At 39.7% G+C, this 22,961-nt stretch overlaps 1 long non-coding RNA gene across 8 annotated transcripts in view; it reads right to left on the bottom strand.

Moving 5' to 3' along the window:
- Positions 1 to 4,713: 4,713 nt before the first annotated feature.
- Positions 4,714 to 22,961, bottom strand: part of LOC143441842 (uncharacterized) — a 35,075-nt gene continuing 16,827 nt past the window's right edge. For 3 of the 8 annotated variants that reach the window (XR_013109571.1, XR_013109572.1, XR_013109573.1), the window contains 2 exons: positions 7,916 to 8,015; positions 4,714 to 5,568 (listed from right to left, as the gene is read on the bottom strand). This is a non-coding gene — a long non-coding RNA (uncharacterized LOC143441842). Of the gene's footprint in view, positions 5,569 to 6,394; positions 6,444 to 7,903; positions 8,016 to 8,616; positions 8,853 to 17,706; positions 18,145 to 22,724; positions 22,959 to 22,961 lie in introns of those variants that run through there. The other 5 variants (XR_013109570.1, XR_013109577.1, XR_013109574.1 and 2 more) reach the window with 4 other exon arrangements.

The raw sequence follows: 22,961 nt of genomic DNA, 5'->3' as shown, positions 1-22,961 counted from the left end.
TGTTTAGCTCTGTATCCCATTTTTAATAGGGTTATTTGGTGGTCTAGAGTCTAATTTCTTGTGTTCTTTGTATATATTGGATATTAGCCCTCTATCAGATGTAGGATTGGTAAAGACTTTTCCCAATCTGTTGGTTGCCGTTTTCTCCTATTGACAGTGTCCTTTGCCTTACGGAAGCTTTGCAATTTTATGAGGTTTGCCAATTCTTGATCTTAGAACATAAGCCATTGGTGTTCTGTTCAGGAGATTTTCCCCTGTGCCTAGGTATTCAAAGGTCTTCCCCACCTTCTCTTCTATTAGTTTCAGTGTATCTGGTTTTATGTGAAGGTCCTTTATCCACTTGGACTTGAGCTTTGTATAAAGGGATAAGAATGGATCAATTTGCATTCTTCTACATGCTGTCCTCCAGTTGAACCAATACCATTTGTTGAAAATGCTGTCCTTTTGCCACTGGATGGTTTTAGCTTTTTTTTGTCAAAGATCAAGTGACCATAGATGTGTGGGTTCACCTCTGGATCTTCAATTCTATTCCATTGCTCTTCCTGTCTCTGTACCAATACCAGGAAGTTTTTATCACTATTTCTCTGTAGTACAGTTTGAGGTCAGGGTTGGTGATTCCCCCAGAAGTTCTTTTATTTTTGAGAATAGTTCTTGCTATCCTGGGTTTTTTGTTATTCCAAATGAATTTGAATTTGAGGATTGCTCTTTCTATCTCTATGAAGAATTGATTTGGAATTTTGATGGGGACAAATTAAAATTTGTTGTTATTGTTGTTGTTTTGTGTTCTTTTTCATGGGGGTTGGGGAGGCCAGAAGGGTAGGTGGGCAGTCCTAGGAGGACTAGGAAGTAAGGGTGATCCAGGTGCATTATGTGAAATTCCCAAATAATCAATATAATATTATATTAAAAATAGTTATTATACACTTTTTCATAAAATTTAAATATATACTTGTATCAATAAAATGAGCTAAATAATGATCTTAGTGTTTACATACTATTCTAATATGGCAACCTATTATATTTAACTTATAGAATTTTTCCTCTACATTGCCCAATTTCCAACTATATTAAAACAAGACTATAATAAAATATTCAGATATATGTGAGTAATTTCATGTGTTTCTTTGGGATAGATACACTTTCAAAATAATGGATAATTAACTGATTGAATAAATTCTAGCAAAGGTTGGAAGAAAACTAGAGTTTGCAATATAGGAAGAAGAGAGAGCAAGTTAGACTTCCTAGTGATCTGAGCACATGATGTGAAATTCCTAGTCTATCTTGTGACATGTGCTTTTCTCCTTTAAAATCTTTTATACTAATTTCTCCATATCTAATATATAGGTATCATTAGAAGGTCCATGAATTCCATAATATGTAGAAACCAATAAGACTGTCTTTCTTGTCTTCTAATTCTCCAGATTTCTTCCCGTCATTTTAAATATTGGGATGAACTATACACAAAAGCTCCTTTTATCAATCAAATGCATTTTAAAGAAATGCCATATCAATCCAATCAGGAAAGTGATCTAAAGGGAACAGAGGAGATCTGGGGTATAGTGTTGTTCTTCATTTACCTAAAATGAGCAATAGTTTCTTTTAACTTGAAGAAGAATATGTTTAAACTCTACAAGTTACAGAAACAAATGGTAAGAAGACATTGTAAGGCCCCCACGAAGGGAGGACCTCACCCAAGCCTCAGGAATTTGAGGCCACCCATTAACTCACAAGACACCAAACTTGATGCAATCAGGAAGAGGTATATTTCGATCAACATGTTGAGGTCAAGACCCATGACCCACGTAGGGGCAGTGGGGTCTGACCCCGGGGCTTTGGAGACAGAGAGAATTTAAAGCCAAAAAACCACAACTCAAGGCGGGAACCACAACCCAGGGGAAGTGAAGGAGGGTTATTGGAGAGCACCTGTGGAAAGTCCAAGCCAATTATTCAGTTTGTGACAGGGTCCAAGGAACACTCATGGGGAACATTTTGTATAGGCTATTCTCTAAGAGCCTATTCGTAATCAACCATCTAACTTGTGGTCAGCCAAGTTCCTGAAACACAGAGCTCACGGCCAAGCTGACTTGTGCTCTTGGTTCTGCTCTGCCTGTTAGAAGTTTTTGAAAAATTTTAACCCTTTCAACATATTGTCTGAAGAAAATCTCTGAATAACAAAGCTCACTGCTTTCATTAGGAGTACTGGCGTGCAGGCTGTAACTATGCCATTGCCAGCCAGGTAGTGGCATGGTTCAGTCACTACATCTTAGTTCTGGAAGCTAGGATTTAGTAATAAAACTACCTAAAATATTTTATATTTGATCCAATCAATCAATCAGCAGGTGAAAGAAATGAGGGCCAGTAAAACTTCTCAAGTTTAAGCTCAGAGCTTAGATCTTGTAGCACAGGAGTGGCCCTTCCTATGTTAGTCCAGGAGTTGCCCACAAACAACATAAACATTGATCTCAGTTAGACAGAGATAATTTATTGAACATATACCTTAAGACTAATCTAACAGGGTCATATGCAGCACAGAATTTACGACCACAAATGTCTTTCTCTGTCATCTTATAAAGGAAAAAATTACAAAAACATAGTGAGCTCATACCCAGGTGCAGGAAGTGATGCCCTATGGTCAGCTCTGATTCAAGCTATTTTAGACTTAATAGTTCATATTGACCTTTAATTTGATGGGTCTTATGTAAAGCCTTGTGGAATTTCTTAAGATTAACAAACCTCATACAGAACATAACAGGGTATGTGATTAACATGACCTTGCTCTGAGTAAAATTATTTTTCTGTGTCAATGACTGGCAGATATGGAACAAAATGTTTACAGCTATGTTAGGTGGGAGGGTAACACTTCAATAGTCTTCCCTTGTTTTCAAATTATCACTTTCTCTCAAAGACATTTCAGACAAACACTGTGTTTTCTCTGATAGGTAGAATCTAAATTTAGATTTACATGTAACTATATCCTATCATTGATATATATTTAGCTATATCTGTATATATGGATAAGTAGGACATGAAAGTAGAAGAGGAACTATGAGACAGAAGGAAGAGGGAGGGAGTGACAAGAAAGAGAAGGAAATAATAACATATGTGACATAAAACAAAATCTGGAGAAAGGGGACCAGCCTGAGGAAGGCAAGAAAAAAACAGGTGAGGGGATAGTGGGAAGAACAAAGAACAGAGTATGAAAATGAAACCATTTATTTTGTATGATAACTTAGAAAACTTTAGACATAGCCAAATCATAGAAATTACAACCATATTATTCTCCTCTCAAAATTTATTCAGAATCACTATCTCCTGGTCAACTTTGCAAACTCATTGCATATTTCTTGTAAGCTGCATAATGATTCTTGGGCCAGCCTAAGCTATGGTGGGAGAGTCTGTTTCAAAACAAAAACATACTGTTGTATGCTGCTGGAAGCCCACACCAGTAGAGTAAGTACAGAAATCAGTGTGGAGGCTTCTCAAATACAGGAAACAAATGTCCCACATGATCCAGCTGTACCATGCCTGGGCACATATTGAAAAGACTGTTTCCTACAATAGAGATTCTTGCTTATCCATGTTCATTCATGTTGTATTCACAACATCCAAGAAATGGAAACAGCCTAGATGTTCATCAACTGATAAGTAAGTATTGAAAATGTGAGCACACCAGCCAAGGAAGCAAGTAAGCTAACTGTGTATCTTTACCTCTTCCTCAGCTTCTCTGAAATCAGTCCTTTACTCTCATGCTCCCTCTGCAGTAGACTCCCTGCTGACACCTCCTTTTTCCCCCAACCCCACCCTCATCTTCAGTGGATCATACAGATCTTCTCCCCCCCCCCAACTCATTGATTTATCTAAGACCCCAACTCCATCAGGAACTTATTGGGAGGCCACAGTTTACTCTGAAGAGGGAAACAGGTAAAATAACTGAAGATTCTCACCCATCCCTCCACTCCTCCAAATCCAATCCCCTAGTCTCATCCCTAGCTCCAAAGAAGACCACCTGCTAAGGCCTCCCTTCCTCCTGCTCTCATCTCCAGTGGATCACACAGGTCTCCTCCTAACTGCCCCCTATTTTATTCCAGCCCCCACTTCTACAATCATTCCCTAGGCAGATCACTCCTGCCAGGGAAGCAGGGAGGCTAACTGCAAATTTCCTTCAAGTCCAAATCCTCTAATCTCATCCTCAACTACCTGCTGCAGCCTTGCCTCACTCTCTGACCCCATTCCCAGGGTAATAACTAAACAGATTCTTGTGGAACATACTGCTTTCTTCTCTCTCATGACCTGCCCCCAACAACCACCCCCATTCTTTGATTTTTTCCATTTCTTTTTTTATTGGATAATGTATTTACATTTCAGATGTAATCCCCTCCCCCCCAAGAAATTCCCTATCCCATCCCCCCTCCTCCTGCTTCTATGAGGGCATGCCCCCACCCACCATCCCACTCTCACCTCCCCACCCATGATTTTCCTTACACTGGGGTGTCCAGCCTTCACTGGAACAAGGACTTCCTCACCCACCTATGCCCAACAAGGCCATCCTCCCCTACATATAGAGCTGGAGCCATGGTCCGCTCCCTATGTGCTCCCAGGCTGGTGGTTTAGACCCTGGGGTCTCTGGTTGGTTGGTATTGTTGCTCTCCTCATGGGGCCACAAATCCGTTGCTACCCACGTCCGACTCTCAGAATAAGGCAAAAGCAACCATGTTCTTCTTCAAGCGGTTTATTCAGCTATCCCTGTACAGTGAGCTTCTTATCTCTCTCTTCTCTTTTTTCTTCCCCAGCTCCCACAGCCCCTTATAAGTATTGCCTTAATCCTATCAGCAGCTGCCACGAAGTCACTGCTAATTGGCCACTCTCAATGATGCGAGGTGGGGTGATCAGGTAACCACACCTCTCAGCGTATACAACTCCATATATGGAGTTGTCTTTTCTCTCAAGCAATGCCTATGCCAAGCGCCACCTTGTAATGGCAAGAGCAGAGCTGCTTCCCACAGCTCCCCCTTTTTTGTTTTATGTAAGCAGAAGGACATAGAGGTCTGACCCCCTGTATTTGAAGGGAGATTGTCAACCCCATTTTCACCACCTGCTGTCTACAGTATGGTTACCATGGGAGACCCAACCCGATGCTATTTTCCAGGGGACAGGAACTAGGGCAAAACCTGTATGCAGTCAGACATATGTCCGAGAGCATACAGTGCCCTCTGCGGTGCTACGCCCTACATCCTGATGCATGTTACAATTCAGAGCTCTTCAAATAGCTTAGCCAGATTTGTGGGGACTGGCCTCCTTCAAGAGCAGTAAATGCTTGAACAATCATGGCATTAGCGTTGCACTGTTGCATACGCATCTTCAGAATGGACCATAGTGCTAGGCAACTGACAAGAACAAGACAAAAGCTAAGGGCTGCAATTCCCACCCATTCTTTTAGGTGGTTCATTGCAGATCAGATCCAGGAGGCCAGGCCCTCAGCAACAGACAGGTCAACACGGGTGAAATTCACATGCACCATGGCTAGCCGCAGCTTCTGCATCAAGTCATCGAAATCTTCCATCCAATTTCCTGTAAAATACGGAGACAAATTTCTAGACAAATGAGCTGCTTGACTTGCATTTTCATATCTTACAGATGTCACACAAAGACCTGTATACTTCCACTGACAGCCCAACTGAGCTAATTCCATGAGCACATCTACTTGCTACTGGACTAGATCCACTCTTTGATTCACCAGCATAGTGCCAGCTCTCAGTTGAGAATTAATCTGCCTCTGTGTATCCAGGGCTGTAGCCGCATTGGCCTGCTGCAGTAGCAGCAGTAGCTGACACTGCAATAGGTGTCACAATGGCGGCAGTGATACCAAAATCCCTGCATGTCCTAAACAGGGTCATAGTTGATAGTGCCTCCAAATGATTTCCCTTTTTGCACTTTGGGTATAAACCTGGAGTTTGGCTTCTTTGATCCTGATTACCCTGCAGCTGTGGGCATTGATGCTTCAGGTGTCCTGGTTGCCCCCACCTAAAGCACATATTATTATTTGCTTCACCAGTACCGTGAGTCATTTGTATCACAGCAGCAGCTAGCCCTGCATTAGATAAAGGTCCTCCTATTTCCCTACAAATTTTCATATTTAGACCAAACAAAATTTTCTTGTCTTTCTAGCTGTAATTTCAAGAGAAAAGCACCTTGTCACTGAGATTTTTCTAAGAAAGACAACTCTTCTTTATCATAGAAACCAAAAAGCTGCTGGGCCTTTTAAAAGCAGCTTATGCTGACAATCAGTTCCTGGAAAGGTTTTTCCAGCTCAGCTCAACTCTTAGCTACAGGTGTAGAGTAACTTATGAACTTCTGCTGTGCATATTAAGACTGCCTTTCAAACCAAGGTAAATACCTAGATCAAAGGCTGGGTCAAGCAGTTTTAATGATCTTTTCTTTTGAACCTGAAACATAGAACACCATAAAACATAGACTACCAATCATTCAAACAACAATTGACACAGGTGGACATTGGTGCACCAAAGACAAGACAATAAACAAAGAAAGCAGAACTAAGGATTTCTCCTGTGGAAGAGAGAAACTCAAGACGTCTCCTGAATTTTCTCTTGTTCCTAGGAGAGCTCTGAAACAGCCTTTTCATTCTTTTTTGCTGACACAACCCAGAGAGAGAACAACTGCTTTTCAAAACCCTTTCTCTCTCTGATATTCAAGATGGTCCATCTACCTTGTCCTAAAAGCATGTCCTGATCCCATTGTTGTTGTCCGGCTGCCTGATTTTGAGCCACATATTCAGCTGAATATGCTATGATATAGTCTTTCCAATCTAAATATTGGCCAGGTGTTAAACAAGCCCGCGCAAGCCTTGTACCCACAAATTTTCAATAGAAGAAATTATACCAATGAAATCCTTGAATCTGAATCAGCTTAGTAACAATTATACTGATTTCTACCAATAGATTATAGCTGTGTAATCAATTTTACCTCTTCTTTCCTGTTCCAATAAAACCATTACTTTTCCCTAGAAAGACAGTCTAATATTAACCACCTCAGTCCCCAAGTTCAGGGAATTGGGGCACTGTCTCTTCATTAACTTCTTCAAGCTGAACATGGGCGTTGAGATATTAGAAGAGGGATGAGGGAAATGGTAAACTGATAAGCCTCTGATGCCTGTGTTAACTGCATCCAGCTGGAAGTACAGGGCATCAGTGAACATGCAGATGATAAGATTCATTCACCAAGATGTGTATTCTGTAATATACAAATCTCAAAACAGATTTTAGTATCAAGATAATTATTTTATTTGATTCTCTGGAATCTAGTCTTCTGGAGGCCTACTTCTGTCATATCTGATCCATATAATTTTGGAAGATATCTTAATGACCTCATCAAAAAACTCATAGAAAAACCTTTTTTCCCAAATTAGCCTTTCCTTAAGCCAGTAACCAGAAAAACCTATACATTGACCTTTTGTCCAGAGGAAAAATATAACTATACAAACTCAAAATTACACCCATTTTAAAAGTTAAATCAATTAACATTATAATTCTTGGACCCTTTGTTCCTTGGCCATCTTAAGATCCTTCCCTGAAACCGAAATCTCATTTACGGCCTGTAAGAACTTTTCCAAAGTAGCCTTCTTAAGCTCTACTCCTTTCGATTTTTCTGCTTAACTTGTCCCAAAACCAGGAGCTTTATAGTCTCTAAACTGAGAACTTATCCTTGTCCCACTTATCTGGGAACTTTATAGTCTCTTCCAAGAGCCTGACTCGTCTCACTAATGGGGAACCTACTTTCACTTTCAACTGTCACTTTCAACTCTCGCTTTCAACTTTCACTTTCAACTCATCCCAATACTGGGAACCTATCTTGTCTCCTACCTGAGAACCTAACTTGTCCCACTTACCTGGGAACTTACCCAGTTAACTGTCCTGAAGCCGCAAGAAGTTCTGAACATGTCCTGAGAGGTTTCGGTGGATCCTGGGTTTCGGCACCACTTGTCGCTACCCACGTCCGACCTGCGAAATAAGGCAATGGCAACCGTGTTCTTCTTCAAGCGGTTTATTCAGCTATCCCTGTACAGCAAGCTTCTTTTTTTTTCTTCAAGCAGTTTATTCAGCTATCCCTGTCCAGCGAGCTTCTTCTCTCTCTTTTCTCCCCCCGCCATGCATCCCCTTATAAGCATTGCCTTAATCCTATCAACAGCTGCCACGAAGTCACTGCTAATTGGCCTCTCTCAATGATGTGAGGTGGGGTGATTGGGTAACCACACCTCTCAGCACATACAACTCCATATATGGAGTTGTCTTTTCTCTCAAGCAATGCCTATGCCAAGCGCCACCTTGTAATGGCAAGAGCAGAGCCGCTTCCCACATCCTTCAGTCTTCTCCCTCACTCCGCCATTGGGAACCCCATGATAAGCTCAATGGTTAGCTGTGAGCATCCACCTCTGTATATGTCAGGCTCTGGCAGACCTCTAAGGAGACAGCTGTATCAGGCTCCTGTCAGCATGCACTTCCTGGCATCCACAACAGTGTATACCTTTAACCATCCCCATTCTTAAGTGTGAGCTCCCAATACCTAGAAACACATTTTGCCTGAAAAGTCCAGTGGCCACACCTATTAGTGTTTCAGAAAAATCTCCTACCAGGCAATACATAGTCATTGTATTCTCCTAGGAATCAAAATAGGCAACAGAAATCAAAAAATGAAACAATCAAGAAAAGGCAAGACTAGATAACATCACCTAGAATTACAATCTTCCCAAAAATCTAGATACCTATACAGCAGCATAAAAACACAATCAATAACAGCTAGGACAATATGTATCCACTTGAGCCCAGCAACCCACAGCAGACTCTCAGTATTGCAACATAGCTGAAGCACAATTAAATGATCTTAAAATAACCTTTATAAATATAATAAAGGTCCTTAAAGAGGAAATAAATAAACACTTTGAAGAAATTTATGAAAACACAATCAACCAGTGGAAGAAAATAAACATTGAGGTTGTTTTGTGCACTGTGTATTCAGAGGCTAATTTCTATGCCCAGTCATCTGGTTATAGTCTGGACAATGGCATGGTCAAACATCTCTGGTCTCCATGTTATGTAAAAATTGTTTTCTATCACCTCTGATTGGTTAATAAAAGAACTGATCATCCAATTAGTTGGAGAGAAGAGATAGATTGGAACATTCATTCAAAGTCAGGAGGTACTAAAGGAGACAAAAGAATAGAGAAAGATCATCGGGAGAAGGTGTGAAGAAAGACCAGGAGAATTCACCATGAGATGGTGATGAGAAAGCAGCCATGAGGACACATATGGACCAGAGTGAACCAGAGCAAGACCAGATGTCAAGTAATGGGACATTTGGCTGGGTAGTAGCAGCCTAGTCAGGTTAGAATAGATCAAAATTTGCTATTAATATTTGTAGCTTCTTAATAAAAATGGCAAGTCTCTGTGTCTTTATTTGGAAGATAAAATAGGCTGGAGAATGCATTCAAACACCCTGTAATTACTTTGGAGCAAAGGGGCATAGAAATGCTTCAATCCCATGAAGTACTATCACAAATAAATAAAACAAGACCTGAATCAATAAACAAAACCCAAAATGAAAGAAATGAAAAATTTAGGAACTAGAACCTCAGAGAGGAACTTTACCAAGAGAATATAGGAGATGGAAGAGAAAAATCTCAGGTATTGAAGGTACAATAGAAGAAATGAGTACCTTGGTCAAAGAAATGTGAAGTCTGACAAAATCCTGGCAAAAGCTTCCAGGAATCTGGGACACTATGAAAAGACCAAATCTAAAGATAATAGGAATACAAGAAGGAGAAGAAATCCAGGTAAAAGGCACAGAAAATATTTTAAACAAAGTCATAGAAAAGAATTATCTTTACCCAAAGAAAGAGATGCTTATCTCAAAATACAAAAAACATACAGAACACCAAACAGAATGAACCGGAAAAGGAAGTCCCTCAGGATATAATAATTAAAATGCTAAATGTACAGAACAACAAGAGAATATTAAAAGTTACAGGTGGAAAAGACCAAGTAATGTGATAAGAAAAGACTGTGCAGAGAGGTTCCTCCATCTTTGTTCTTGCTGAGGCCATTCAGTTTAAACTGGAATCTGATCTCCTTGATGAAAAATCTCATGGAAAATTACACAACCCTATTCTAGAACCCATGGCTTCTATGTTCCAGTTAGCTTATCTTAGCTTCTGCTAAATTACCTGCTTTTGCAACCCTTACTCCAACTAACTACTTATTTTAGCTTCTGGCAAGTTAATTCCTTACAAGAAACCCTTTATTCCCCCAATCTGCCAAAAGAGATGCCTAGACATGGTTTCTGCCTTCAAAAAACCCCATGTTTACAACACTTGAGACTACACCTAGGTTTCTGAATATATGGCTTGAAGTTTTTAATTGGCTATAAACTGCATGTGAGTGGTCATTTCTGGTGAACTATTTGAAACAGAAACATATAAAGAAAACTGACTTCTCAGTGGAGACTCTAAAGCCAGAAGGGCATGAGCAGATTTTCTACAGACTCTAATAGATCACATAAGAAACAACAAATAACAGCATAAACTATTACAACCCAGAAAAACTTTCAAAGACATTCCGCAGTAAAACCAAATTTAAGCCATAAAGAAAGCACTAGAAAAAACCCCACAATCTAAAGAAGTTAACCACATCCAAGAAAACACAAGGAATAAATAATCCCAGACCAGCAAATCAAAATAGTGGAAACACACACCAACAAAATGACAGGAATCAACAAACACTACTCATACCTCTTACCATCGACAGTTTCAATTCCCCAATAAACACAACTCTACACAGACTAATAGAATGGATGAGAAAACAGAATCCATTCTTCTGATGAATCTGAGAAATACACCTTAGCATCGAGGCTAGACTTCAAGGTAAAAAGGGTAGAAAAAATTATCTCAAGCAAATAGACCTAAAAGCAAGCTGATATAGCCATTACAGTATCTGACAAAATAGACTTCAAGCCAAAATTAATCATAAGAGATAGGGAAAGACAGTACATACTCATGAAAGAAAAAAAATCCACCAAGAAGAAAAACTTGTAATTCTTAACATACATGTACCAAACACAGGGGCACTCAAATTCATCATAAAACAGGGGCACTCAAATTCATCATAAAACAAAACAAACAAAACACAAACAAACAACAACAACAATCAAAACCCCAAAACACTACTACATCTTAAATCACATATTGATTCTCACACTGACAGTGGGAGATTTCAATAACTTACTCTAGCTAATAGACAGGCTATTCAGAAAAAAAACTAAACAGAGAAATTCTAGAGCTAATATATTATAAACCAAATGTACTTAAGAGGTGTTTATAGAACATTTTACCCAAACACAAAAATAAGACACCTTCTTCTTAGCATCTCATGGAAGTTTTTCCAAAATTGACCACAAACTTGGACCAATCAAGTCTCAACAAATAAACAAAAATTGAAATAACTCCCTGCATCCTATCAGACCACCATGGATTAAATCTGGACTTCAACAACAATAACAGCAACAGAAAGCTTACAGACTCATGAAAACTAAACAACTCTCTACTGACTAAAAAAATGAGTCAAGACAAAAATTAAGAAATAAATTAATGGGTTGGAGAAATGGCTCAGAAGTTGAGAGCACCGAGTGCTCTTACAGAAGTCCCGAGTTCCATTCCCAACAACCACATGGTGGCTCACAGCTATCTATAATGAGATCTGTTTCCTTTTTGTCAGAGCCCGAGCTAGTCCCACGTTTGGGCGCCAAAAAAATGTCGCGGCCCGAGCAAGATGTTGAGGCCCGGGCTGCCCCATGTTTGGGCGGCCAAAAATGTTGAGGCCCTCTCCACTCTGCACATGGCGGCCACTGTATCCCGGCCCAAGCTGCCACTCCAGTCCGAGGGTCGGGGTTCAGCAAGAGAGAGAGTGAGGACAGACTCGAAGAATGGAGACCAGACAGAGTGTGATTCAATCCTGTTTATTCTTCAGTCTCTCTTCCTAGTTCAAGTCCCAAGTCTAGCTGTACTCTCTAAAGAGTCTCCCTAAAGAGTATATCTAAAGAGTCTGATTCTCTACCCTCTGCCTCTGCCTTTTATATATCTCACTTCTAAGCCATACCTCTAAGTCACACCTTTAATCATGCCCTTAGGTCTTGTCTCTAAATCTGATCTCTAGGTCACACTCTTAAGTCACACACCTTTAATCTCACACACCTTTAATCTCACACACCCAAGGTATCTAAACCAAGATTATCAGAGTGTGCTCAGCTGTTGTAGGCTATTGTAATCCAAGTCTCATGTGAGGGTATATGGCTCAAGATGGCTGCAAAGCTGATAGCCGCTTTCTGCTAAAAGTTGGCCCCCAACACTTTTTCTGGCAAGCATACATATATGCAATACAGAACACTGCACATAATAAATAAATAAATCTTTAAAACAAAAAAATAGAAAGAAATTAACGAATTCCTAGAAGTGAACAAAAATTAATACACAACATACTCAAAGTTATGGAACACAATGAAACTGGTGCTAAGAGGAAAGTCAATAGCATAAGTGCCTACATTCAAAAAAATTTTAAGAGATCTAATACTAGCAACTTAACAGCATAACTGAAAGCTCCAGAACAAAAAGAAGAAATCACAACCATAATGAGTAAAAGGCAGGAAATAAATCAATCTCAGAGCTGAAATCAATAAGATAGAAACAAAGACTCAATGAAACAAAGAGTTGGTTCTTTGAGAAAATCATTAAGATTGACAAACCTTTAGCTAAAAGGAGACAGAGACAGAGAGAGAGAGAGAGAGAGAGAGAGAGAGAGAGAGAGAGAGAGAGAGAGAGAGAGAGAGAGAAAGTTTTGAAATAGATAGGGGAACTTAACAACAGACATGGAGGAAACCCAGAAAAATTATAAGGGCATACTTTAAAAATCTTTAGTACACTTTAATGGAAACTCTAAAAGAAATGAATAATTTTCTCCATATTTTTTATTTACTAACACTAGATCAATATTAGATAAGTAATTTATACAGAACTATAGCCTCTGGTGAAATAGAGGTACCCATTAAAATTTCCCAACAACAACAACAAACAACCCTCAGGGCTGGATGGTTTTAGCACTGAATTCTACCAGACTTTCAAAGAAGGGTTAATACCAATACTCTTCAAATTATTCTCCAAAATAGAAACAAGAGAAACATTACCCAATTCATTTTATGAGACTACAGTTACCTTGATACTCAACCCACATAATACCTAAGATACAAAGAGAACTACTGACCAACCTAGATGTAAAAATTCTCAAAAATATACTGGCAAAGAAATCCAAAAACACATCAAAGAGATCATCCACCCTGACAAAGAAGACTTCATCCCAGAGATGTAGAGATGGTTCAACGTATGTAAATCTATAAATGCAATCCACTATATGTAGTGAGAACTCTGAAATTTTGGTTTCTTTAAAAAACACAGAAATATTATAAGAATATATTTTTGTTTTAATGCCGAGTACAGAGATATGGGACCACTTTGCAACAGCTGACTATGATTTTCCTCCTGCTGTAGCAGAAGAATGTTTTTTACCAGCTGCAGATAATTTCTGTGATTATGTAACATTTGGAATTCTGGAAACTTTTCAGACGGTATATAAATGCTAGGGCCCCGAGAGGTGGGTGGGGGTGGGGTGTTGTTTTGTGTTGGTCATGGTGGTGTGGTTGGTTCTTCATGAATGCTGGTTGCAGTTTAATAGTAGCCATGCACAAACAAGAAACAAAAGGGGAACACTTAGATTTAGTGATTTTCCTAATCTCTTTTCCCCCTCTATCCTTGTTTCTCTCCTGTGCAGTGTTACTGGTTGAAACTGAAGGAATAAAGGGCGGGAAAAAGGAGAACCTACAAAGTATCAAAGACCAGCTACGACTGGTTCTCAGATGTGTGGCACAGAAGATAAGGGGAAAATGAAAACTTTGAATTCACATGCCATAGAGAAAACAGCAGGGGAAGAAGAAATGGATTTTTTTCAAGATGCCAGCAAAATATTTGTTGTGGTTGCTAGTGTTGGGACAGCCCCCTTCGCTCCGAGGGGATTTTCTTTTTTCTCCTCCTCCTCCTCCTCCTTTTCCTCCTCCTTTTCCTCCTTCTCTGCCTTCTTCTCTTCCTTCTATTCTGTTTCAAAAAATATTGGAAGAGTGAATGAGCAGTTGGAAGAATACTGGGTGGAGATAGAGAGGTCTGAAAAACAAAAAAAAAAATGGCTGAAATGGGGTCACTCTGCTCTCTCATTTCTGAAAGGGTTGCAGAGTTGGTTGTGCAACTGGAGAGAACGCAGGTGGAGATGGAAGCTGTTAGGAAGCAAGGAACACTAAAAATGAGAGAACAAAAAGACTCCCAATGACTGAGCAAGAGAGTGGGAAGGAGTTTCCTGCAGTAGTAATGAAGGAAAGAAACTGCATTTGAGGGCAGTCGGGTCAGAGAAAAGCCAAAAACTTTACATGTTTGAATCATAAAACATGAGGAAATCAAGCTGTTACTGACCTGACCTGGGAGCTTCATCCCTATTGGCTTTCATAGTGCTAGTTCATTAACACATTTAGATTTTTTCAGTGTATTACTTGTCTACTAATAAGTAGGAGTGTTTCTGTGAACAAAAGAAGCCTTGTTATACAGCGACTTAAATAGAGATGTCAGTGTTTTCATCTTTAAAGGTGCTTTTCCATGTGGGTGGAGTAGGAAAAAGGATGGGAACTAGGGTTGGATTGTGGAATAAGTAACAAATATTTCCTGTGGCTGGTTTACTATTAAATGCAATTACCTGTTCTGATGCATGAAAGTTCCCCAGTCCAAGAGGCAGGGCCTTCAGCTGGCATTTAAAGGATGCCAACAGGCCTTTTGGATTACTGTCTTGCCAGAATACCCACAATCCCTGCAAAATGTTAGCTCAGAGCATGTGAATACCTTAGTCTATCATAAACTGTGGTCACTTAACAGGGAAAATGTCCCTGGAGATACAGAGCCTACAGAGAGGGAAGCAGTATTGTCAAATGCACATTTGTAAGAATACCAAACCTGATCAACTTGCTAGAAAAACTTAAAAGATGGAAAACATAGGCTAAGATCTGTTGAGGGAGATTTTTTTCCTTCATTGTTATTCTCATGGGTGTTGAAATGTCCAAGATTAGATCCACAGGCTTGCTCTGAAATAAAAGGGATGCATTTGCATTTACTACTCTCTTCTATGTATGTTCCTGCCAGGCAAGTCTTCAGGTTGTCAACAAATGCAATCAATTTTACTCTTCCTGGACAGTATCCCAATGTAAAGGCTCACATGGCTCCTGAAAGCTCCAGAAATGAAGGCTTCTGATCAAGCTAAGTGACTTCACTCTTGGTAACAAGAGTATTTTGGGAAATCCAACGTCAGTTATAATATGAAGCAGTAACAATTATAGAACAAAAGAAAATTTGTTCAACTATATTTGACTCAGACCAGCTGAGTGTGTGGCTCATACCTCTAATACCAGTACTCAAAATGCCTTCAAAGAGGACCATGAGTTAGGTACCAGCCTGGGCTTAACAGTAAGACCCAGTCTTTAAAAAACTAAACTAACCAAACAACACCAATAAAAAGACATTTACCTAATGCTTGACCAGCTTTCAATTAAGGAGAAATTGTAAAAAATCAAGGGGAAATTGTTAAAAAAAAAAAACAATAACATTTGTTTGAACTAGTTTGACATTTTAATAATTCAGCAATAATTTTAAAAGATTTAACTTGATATTTTGACATTTTGATATGTACTGTAGAGTGAAAAATTATAAAGATCATTTTAAAAAATATATACAGGCTTTTTCTTTACCCCTAGACCTGAGCAAAAGAATGCAGGTTCCAGAAAATGGAACTGAATGTAAGATTTCAGGCCTTCACTGCCCCGGGATACAGTCCGGGAGGAGTACATTATCCCTGAGTCAGAGGACACTTGCTGGACTAACATTCCTCAAGACTCAGGGAAGAGAACCCACCTGTGGGTGGGGAAGGCCCAAAGCAGGAAGACACATTGCTGACTACAAAGAAAGATACAAGTCATCTGGGTGGTCCCAGGAACTGGCTGACCACAAGATGAATGGTTGGGCGAGGTTACATCCTTACAAAAGATAAGTGTACTTTCTACTGTTTTTATGTTATGTTTCTGTGGTTACCCCTCCCCCCTTGAGATCTTCCCAGTGTTCCAGAAAGCTGTAATTTAAGTCTAACTAGATGCTCTGCTAACCTAGATAAGCTTCCACCTGCAGGAACTGCCCTCTGACCCCATCGACTAGTACAGCCTGCTGATGTTCAAAAATTGTAAAGCAACCAATCATGTGCAATCATGCGAAAATTCCTCCATTTCCCCACCCCGTGCTATAAAAAGCCCCTCAGCTTGCTGGTCTTTGGTTAATTAAGCTCCTGCTCGAGGAACGAATTGACCTTGGCCGGCCAACTCTCCCTAATAAACTTCTGCTGGTTGCATCCAGGTACGGTGTCTTGCGATTTTTGGGTGGCCATGACTTCCCGAGACTTGAGTAAGGGTCTCCCGAGTTTGGAGGTCTCCAGTACATATACAACAGGCTATATAAATAAATGACTTTTTAAAAAATGACTTCTCTCCAGGCAGTGGTGGCACACGCCTTTAATCCCAGCACTTGGGAGGCAGAGGCAGGCGGATTTCTGAGTTCAAGGCCAGCCTGGTCTACAGAGCGAGTTCCAGGACAGCCAGGCTTACACAGAGAAACCCTCTCTCGAAAAACAAACAAACAAACAAACAAAAAAGACTTCTCCTGATGTAAATTTTCATATGGTTTATAGTGGAACTCACTTTGGGAATCAAAGGAAACAATTTCTTCTAATAAATGACTCTAGGCTATGAAGATTTTTAAGCAAGAGATAGTTGGTAGCTCAAAAGGAACTTACAGAAAACAGAAATAATTTTTTTAAGAATCATTGTGAAATAAAATTATCAATAGTATATACTTATTTAAAAAACTTCCTATAACTTATTACTTTGTTTTATGGCACTAGGTTGCAACCTAGGGTGTTGTTATACAAGTCTACCACTGAGCGACACCCCAACTAACTTTTCCTTTCTTTAGTAATACAAAATTCTTGAAACTGGAAAGCTTTTATCATGATCACGTCAAAGCATTTAAACTGTCAGGCATACTTGGCATGCCATGTATACATGCATAAGTGCCCCTCAGGCTTTACTGAGTTCTCATTATCACAAGGAGTCTGTCTGTAGCCTAAGATTGGCTGGGTAGGATTAGGCAACATACTCCATTCCTGTTAAATCAGAAAACAGCAGCAATTTTTCAGTCAAGCCAAGTTCATAAAATTTGATACAATAAGGGTTTTTTTTTGTTTGTTTGTTTGCTTGTAAGCATAAAACCTATAGATGCCATTTTAGTAACTGATAAGTTGTTTGTACATTTTGCATGTGTTTTATTTTCAAGGCAAATACAGAAAATCAACCATACAGTGTGGATATCGTAGTACAGTGTTTGAAAACAATCGTCACAAAATACAGGCTTTTGTTTTCTTCTTCCTTCATGACACTTAAGAAAGAATCTAAATATCTCAAGTTGAAAAATAAAAATAAAAAGGAAAGGTAAAGAATTCGGGAAAAGCCTTACTGTTTCTGTCCAGACTGAGCTCCTGGGCAGTTCTGGCATCTGCCTTCTGAGCAGCTGGGTCTACAAGCACATGCCGTCCCCACTATAGGACAAACCTTTAAAGACCTGCTTGGCTGCCCAATATCATCGGACATCTGGCAGGCAGTTCTTAGCTATCAGGCCAGGAGTTCCTTGAACTGAGATATTTGGTAAACAACAATCTCTTTGATGTGCTCCCCCGCCCCAGATACAATTAATACAAAATGGAAAATAATTGGCCAGCCAATTTCTCTACAACACTTCCTCTGCCCTATAGCATTCTCCTTCCAATCTTAACTTTAATGGAGGTCGATTATTTATATGAATGTCTTGTATTTGACGTAGTGTCATATTGGGTTTGTTGTTTTTGTTGCTTTTGTTGTTTTGTTGCTTTCAACGAACTGCAGAAGAGTTGTTCCCTTAGCCTGAGGAAGGGTAAGATTATTTTTTATTTTTTTTTTTAATTTTTTATTGGATATTTTATTTACATTTCAGATGTAATCCCATTTCCCCCCACCCAGGAACCCCTTATCCCATCCCTCCTCCTCCTGCTTCTATGAGGATATGCCCCCCCCACCATCCCATCTCACCTCCCCACCCACAATTTTCCTCACACTGGGGTGTATAGCCTTCCCTGGACCAAGGACTTCCTCACCCACCTATGCCTGACACTGTCACCCTCCACTACATATACAGCTAGAGCCATCAGTCCCTCCCTATGTGCTCCCAGGCTGGTGGTTTAGACCCTGGGGGATCTGGTTGGTTGGTATTGTTGCTCTCCTCATGGGGCCGAAAACCCCTTAAGTTCCTTCAGTCTTCTCTCTTACTCCTCCATTGGGAACTCCTTGATCAGATCAATGGTTAGTTGTGAGTATCAACCTCTGTGTGTTTCAGGCTCTGGCAGACCTCTAAGGAGACAGCTATATCAAGCTCCTGTCAGCATGCACTTCCTGGCATCCACATCAGTGTCTACCTTTGGTGACTGCATATGGGATGGATACCCAGGTGGAGCAGTCTCTCGACAGCTCCTCCTTGAGTTTCTGTCCCTCACTTTGTCTCCATATTTACTCCATTGAATATTTTGTTACTCCTTCTAAGAAGGACCAAAGCACCCACACTTTGGTCTTTTTTCTTCATGAGCCTCATGTGCTCTGTGAGTTGTATCTGGGTATTGCAAGCTTTTGGGCTAATATCCACTTATCAGTGAGTGCATACCATGTGTGTTCTTTTGTGATTTGGTTACCTCACTCAGGGTGATATTTTCTAGTTCCATCCATTTACCTAAATTTTTCTCAAGTTCAATGTTTTTAATACCTGAGTAATATTCCGTTGTGTAAATGTACCACATTTTCTGTATCCGTTCCTCTGTTGAAGAACATCTGAGTTCCTTCTAGCTTCTGGCTATTATAAGTAAGGCTGCTATGAACATAGTGGAGCATGTATACTTGTTTTATGTTGGAGCATCTTCTGGGTATATGCCCAGGAATGGTAAAGCTGGGTCCTCAGGTAATGCTATGTCCAATTTTCTGAGGAACCACCAGACTGATTTCCAGAGTGGTTGTACCAGCTTGCAATCCAACCAACAATGGAGGAGTGTTCCTCTTTCTCCACATCCTCGTCAGCATCTACTATCACCTGAGTTTTTGATCTTAGCCATTCTGACTGGTATGAGGTGAAATCTCAGGCTTTGTTTATATAGTGGATTACATTGACGGATTTCTGTATATTGAACCATCCCTGCATTCCTGGAATAAAGCCTACTCGATCATGATGGATGATTGTTTGATGTGTTCTTGGATTCTGTTTGCAACAATTTTATTGAGTATTTTTGCATCGATATTCATAAGGGAGATTGGTCTGAAGTTCTCTTTCTTTGTTGGGTCTTTGTGAGGTTTAGGAATGAGCATAATTTTGGCTTTATAGAACAACTTAGGTAGTGTTCCTTCTGTTTCTATTTTGTGGAATAGTTTGAAGAGAATTGGTACTAGATCTTTCTTGAAGGTCTGATAGAATTCTGCACTAAAACCATCTGGTCCTGGGCTTTTTTTGGTGGGGAGGCTTTTAATGACTTGCTGCTATTTCCTTAGGGGTTATGGTACAGTTTGGATGGTTTATCTGCTCCTGCTTTAACTTTGGTACCTGAAATCTGTCTAGAAAGTTGTCCATTTCATCCAGATTTTCCAGTTTTATTGAATGTAGGCGTTTGTAGTAGGATCTGATGATTTTTTGAATTTCCTTGGTTTCTGTTGTTATAACTCCCTTTTCAGTTCTAATTTTATTAATTTGCATACTGTTTCTGTGCCCTCTGATTAGTCTGACTAAGGGTTTATCTATCATGTTGATTTTATTGATTCTTTGTATAGTTCTTTTTGTTTCTACTTGTTTGATTTTCAGCCCTGAGTTTGATTATTTCCTGCTGTCTACTCCTCTTGGGTGTATTTGCCTCTTTTTGTTCTAGAGCTTTCAGGTATGTTATCAAGTTGTTAGTGTATGCTCTCTCCAATTTCTTTTTGTAGGTACTTAGAGCTATGAGTTTTCTTTTTAGTGCTGCTTTCATGGGATCCCACAAGTTTTGGTAAGATGTGTCCTTATTTTCATTAAATTCTAAAAAGTCTTTAATTTCTTTCTTTCTTGACCAAGTCATCATTGAGTAGAGTGTTGTTCAGTTTCCAAGTGTATGTGGGCTTTCCATTGTTTTTGTCATTATTGAAGACCAGCCTTAGTCCATGGTGATCTGATAGGATGCAAAGGATTATTTCAACCTTTTTTATATCTGTTGAGGCCTGTTTTGTGACTAATTATATGGGCAGTTTTGGAGAAGGTACCATGAGGTGCTGAGAAAAAAGTATATTCTTTTGTTTTAGGACAAAATATTCTATAGATATCTGTTAAATCCATTTGATTCATAACTTCTGTTAATTTTATTGTGTCTCTGTTTAGTTTCTGCTTCCATGATCTGTCCATTGGTGAGAGTGGGGTGTTGAAATCCGCCACTATTACTGTGTGAGGTGCAATGTGTGCTTTGAGCCTTAGTAAAGTTTCTTTTATGTATGTGGGTGCCCTTGCATTTGCAGCATAGATGCTCAGAATTGAGAGTTCATCTTGGTAGATTTTTTTCCTTTGATAAGTATAAAGTATTTTTGTATTTTTTTGATTACTTTTGGTTGAAAGTCGATTTTATTTGATATTAGAATGCCTACTCCAGCTTGTTTCTTGGGACCATTTGCTTGGAAAATTGTTTTCCATCCTTTTTCTCTGAGGTAGTGTCTGTCTTTGTCACTGAGGTGCATTTTTATAAGCAGCAAGATTCTGGGTCCTTTTTATGTATCCAGTCTGATAGTCTATGTCTTTTTATTGGAGAATTGAGTCCATTGATGTTAAGAGATATTAAGGAAAACGATTGTTGCTTTCTGTTATTTTTGTTATTAGAGGTAGAATTATGTTTATGTAACTATCTTTTTTGGGGGTTGTTGTAAGATTACTTTCTTCCTTTTTCTAGATTGTAGTTTCCCTCCTTGTGTTGGAGTTTTCCATCAATTATCCTTTGAAGTGCTGGATTTGTGGGAAGATATTGTATCAATTTGGTTTTGTCATGGAATATCTTGGTTTCTCCATCAATTGTGATTGAGTTTTGCTGGGTATAGTAGTCTGGGCTGGCATTTGTGTTCTCTTAGGGTCTGTATGATATCAGTCCAGGATCTTCTGGCTTTTATAGTCTGTGGTGAGAAGTCTGGTGTAATTCTTATAGGTCTGCCTTTATATGTTACTTTACCTTTTTCTCCTACTGCCTTAGGTTTTTTTCTTTGTTTTGTGCATTTGATGTGTTGATTATTATGTGACGGGAGGAATTTCTTTTTGGTTTCATCATTTTGGGGTTCTGTAGGCTTCTTGTATGTTCATGGACATCTCTTTCTTTTGATTAGGGAAGTTTTCCTCTATTATTTTGTTGAAGATATTTACTGGCCCTTTAAGTTGAAAGTCTTCACTCTCATCTATACCTCTTATCCTTCGGTTTGGTCTTCTCATTGTGTCCTGGATTTCCTGGATGTTTTGGGTTAACAGCTTTTTTGCATTTGCATTTTCTTTGACAGTTGTGTCAATGTTTTCCATGGTATCTTCTGCTCATGAGATTCTTCTATCTCTTGTATTCTGTTGGTGATGCTTTTGTCTATGACTCCTGATTTCTTTCCTGGGTTTTCTATCTCCAGGGTAGTCTCCCTTTGAGATTTCTTTATTGTTTCTATTTCCATTTTTAGATCCTGGATGGTTTTGTTTAATTCCTTCACCTCTTTGGTTGTTTTCTTGCAGTTCTTTAAAGGTGTGTGTGTGTGTGTGTGTGTTTTTCCTCCTTAAGGGCTTCTATCTGTTTACCTGTGTTCTCCTGTACTTCTTTAAGGGAGTTATTTACGTCCCTCTTAAAGTCCTCTATCATCATCATGAGAAGTGATTTTAATTCTGAATCCTGCTTTTCTGGTGTGATGGGGTGTTCAGGCTTGCTATGGTGGGAGACCTGGGTTCTGATGATGCCAAGATTTTGGTTTCTGTTATGTTCCTGTGCTTGCCTTTCGACATCTGGTTAACTATAGTGCTACCTGCACTCACTGTCTCTGACTGGAGCCTGTATTTCCAGTTATCTTGCTTGTGTCAGAACTCCTCAGAGTCCAGATGTCTCTATGATTCTGAGCTCCTGGGTGGAAGAACTGCTGGATCTCAGGCCATCTCTGGGATCCTGAAATCCTGCTGCTCTGAATCCACTGGTTTCTCCAGGAAGGCTCAGGATATGGTGTCTGCTGCTCTGAGTACACTGGTTCCTCTAGGATTTCTCAAGATATGGTGTCTTCATGTGAGCAGACCAGCTAGGTTTCTGCCCTAGCCAAAAGGTCCAAGCAAGAGTTGGAAGGGGAGTGGTATTCTGGAGGGGTGGGGTTTGGATGGCTGATGGTCTTGAGTGTTCCATGCTTTCAGTTGTAGCTCTGGGGTCTAGGTAGTGGGGGAGGGGTCTTACCTGTTGCTCTGAGTGCAGTGTTTCCTCTAGGATGTCTCAGGATATGGTGTCTTCATGGGAGCAGACCAGCTAGGTGTCTGCCCCAGCCAAAGGGACCAAGCCAGTGTAGGATTATTTTTAAAACTTCATGCTGAACTGTACAATCAATGGTATCTGCAAAACTGTCTGCACTTTCAAAGAATATTTTATATGTTTTTTTTTAAATATCTTCTTTCTCCCTGTATAGAGACTTCTCTG

The sequence above is a fragment of the Arvicanthis niloticus genome, chromosome 3 (assembly GCF_011762505.2).
Source record: "Arvicanthis niloticus isolate mArvNil1 chromosome 3, mArvNil1.pat.X, whole genome shotgun sequence".
NCBI classification, from domain to species: domain Eukaryota; kingdom Metazoa; phylum Chordata; class Mammalia; order Rodentia; family Muridae; genus Arvicanthis; species Arvicanthis niloticus.
Note: the sequence above shows the minus strand (reverse complement) of the source record. Positions and strands in the feature narration are given on the sequence as shown.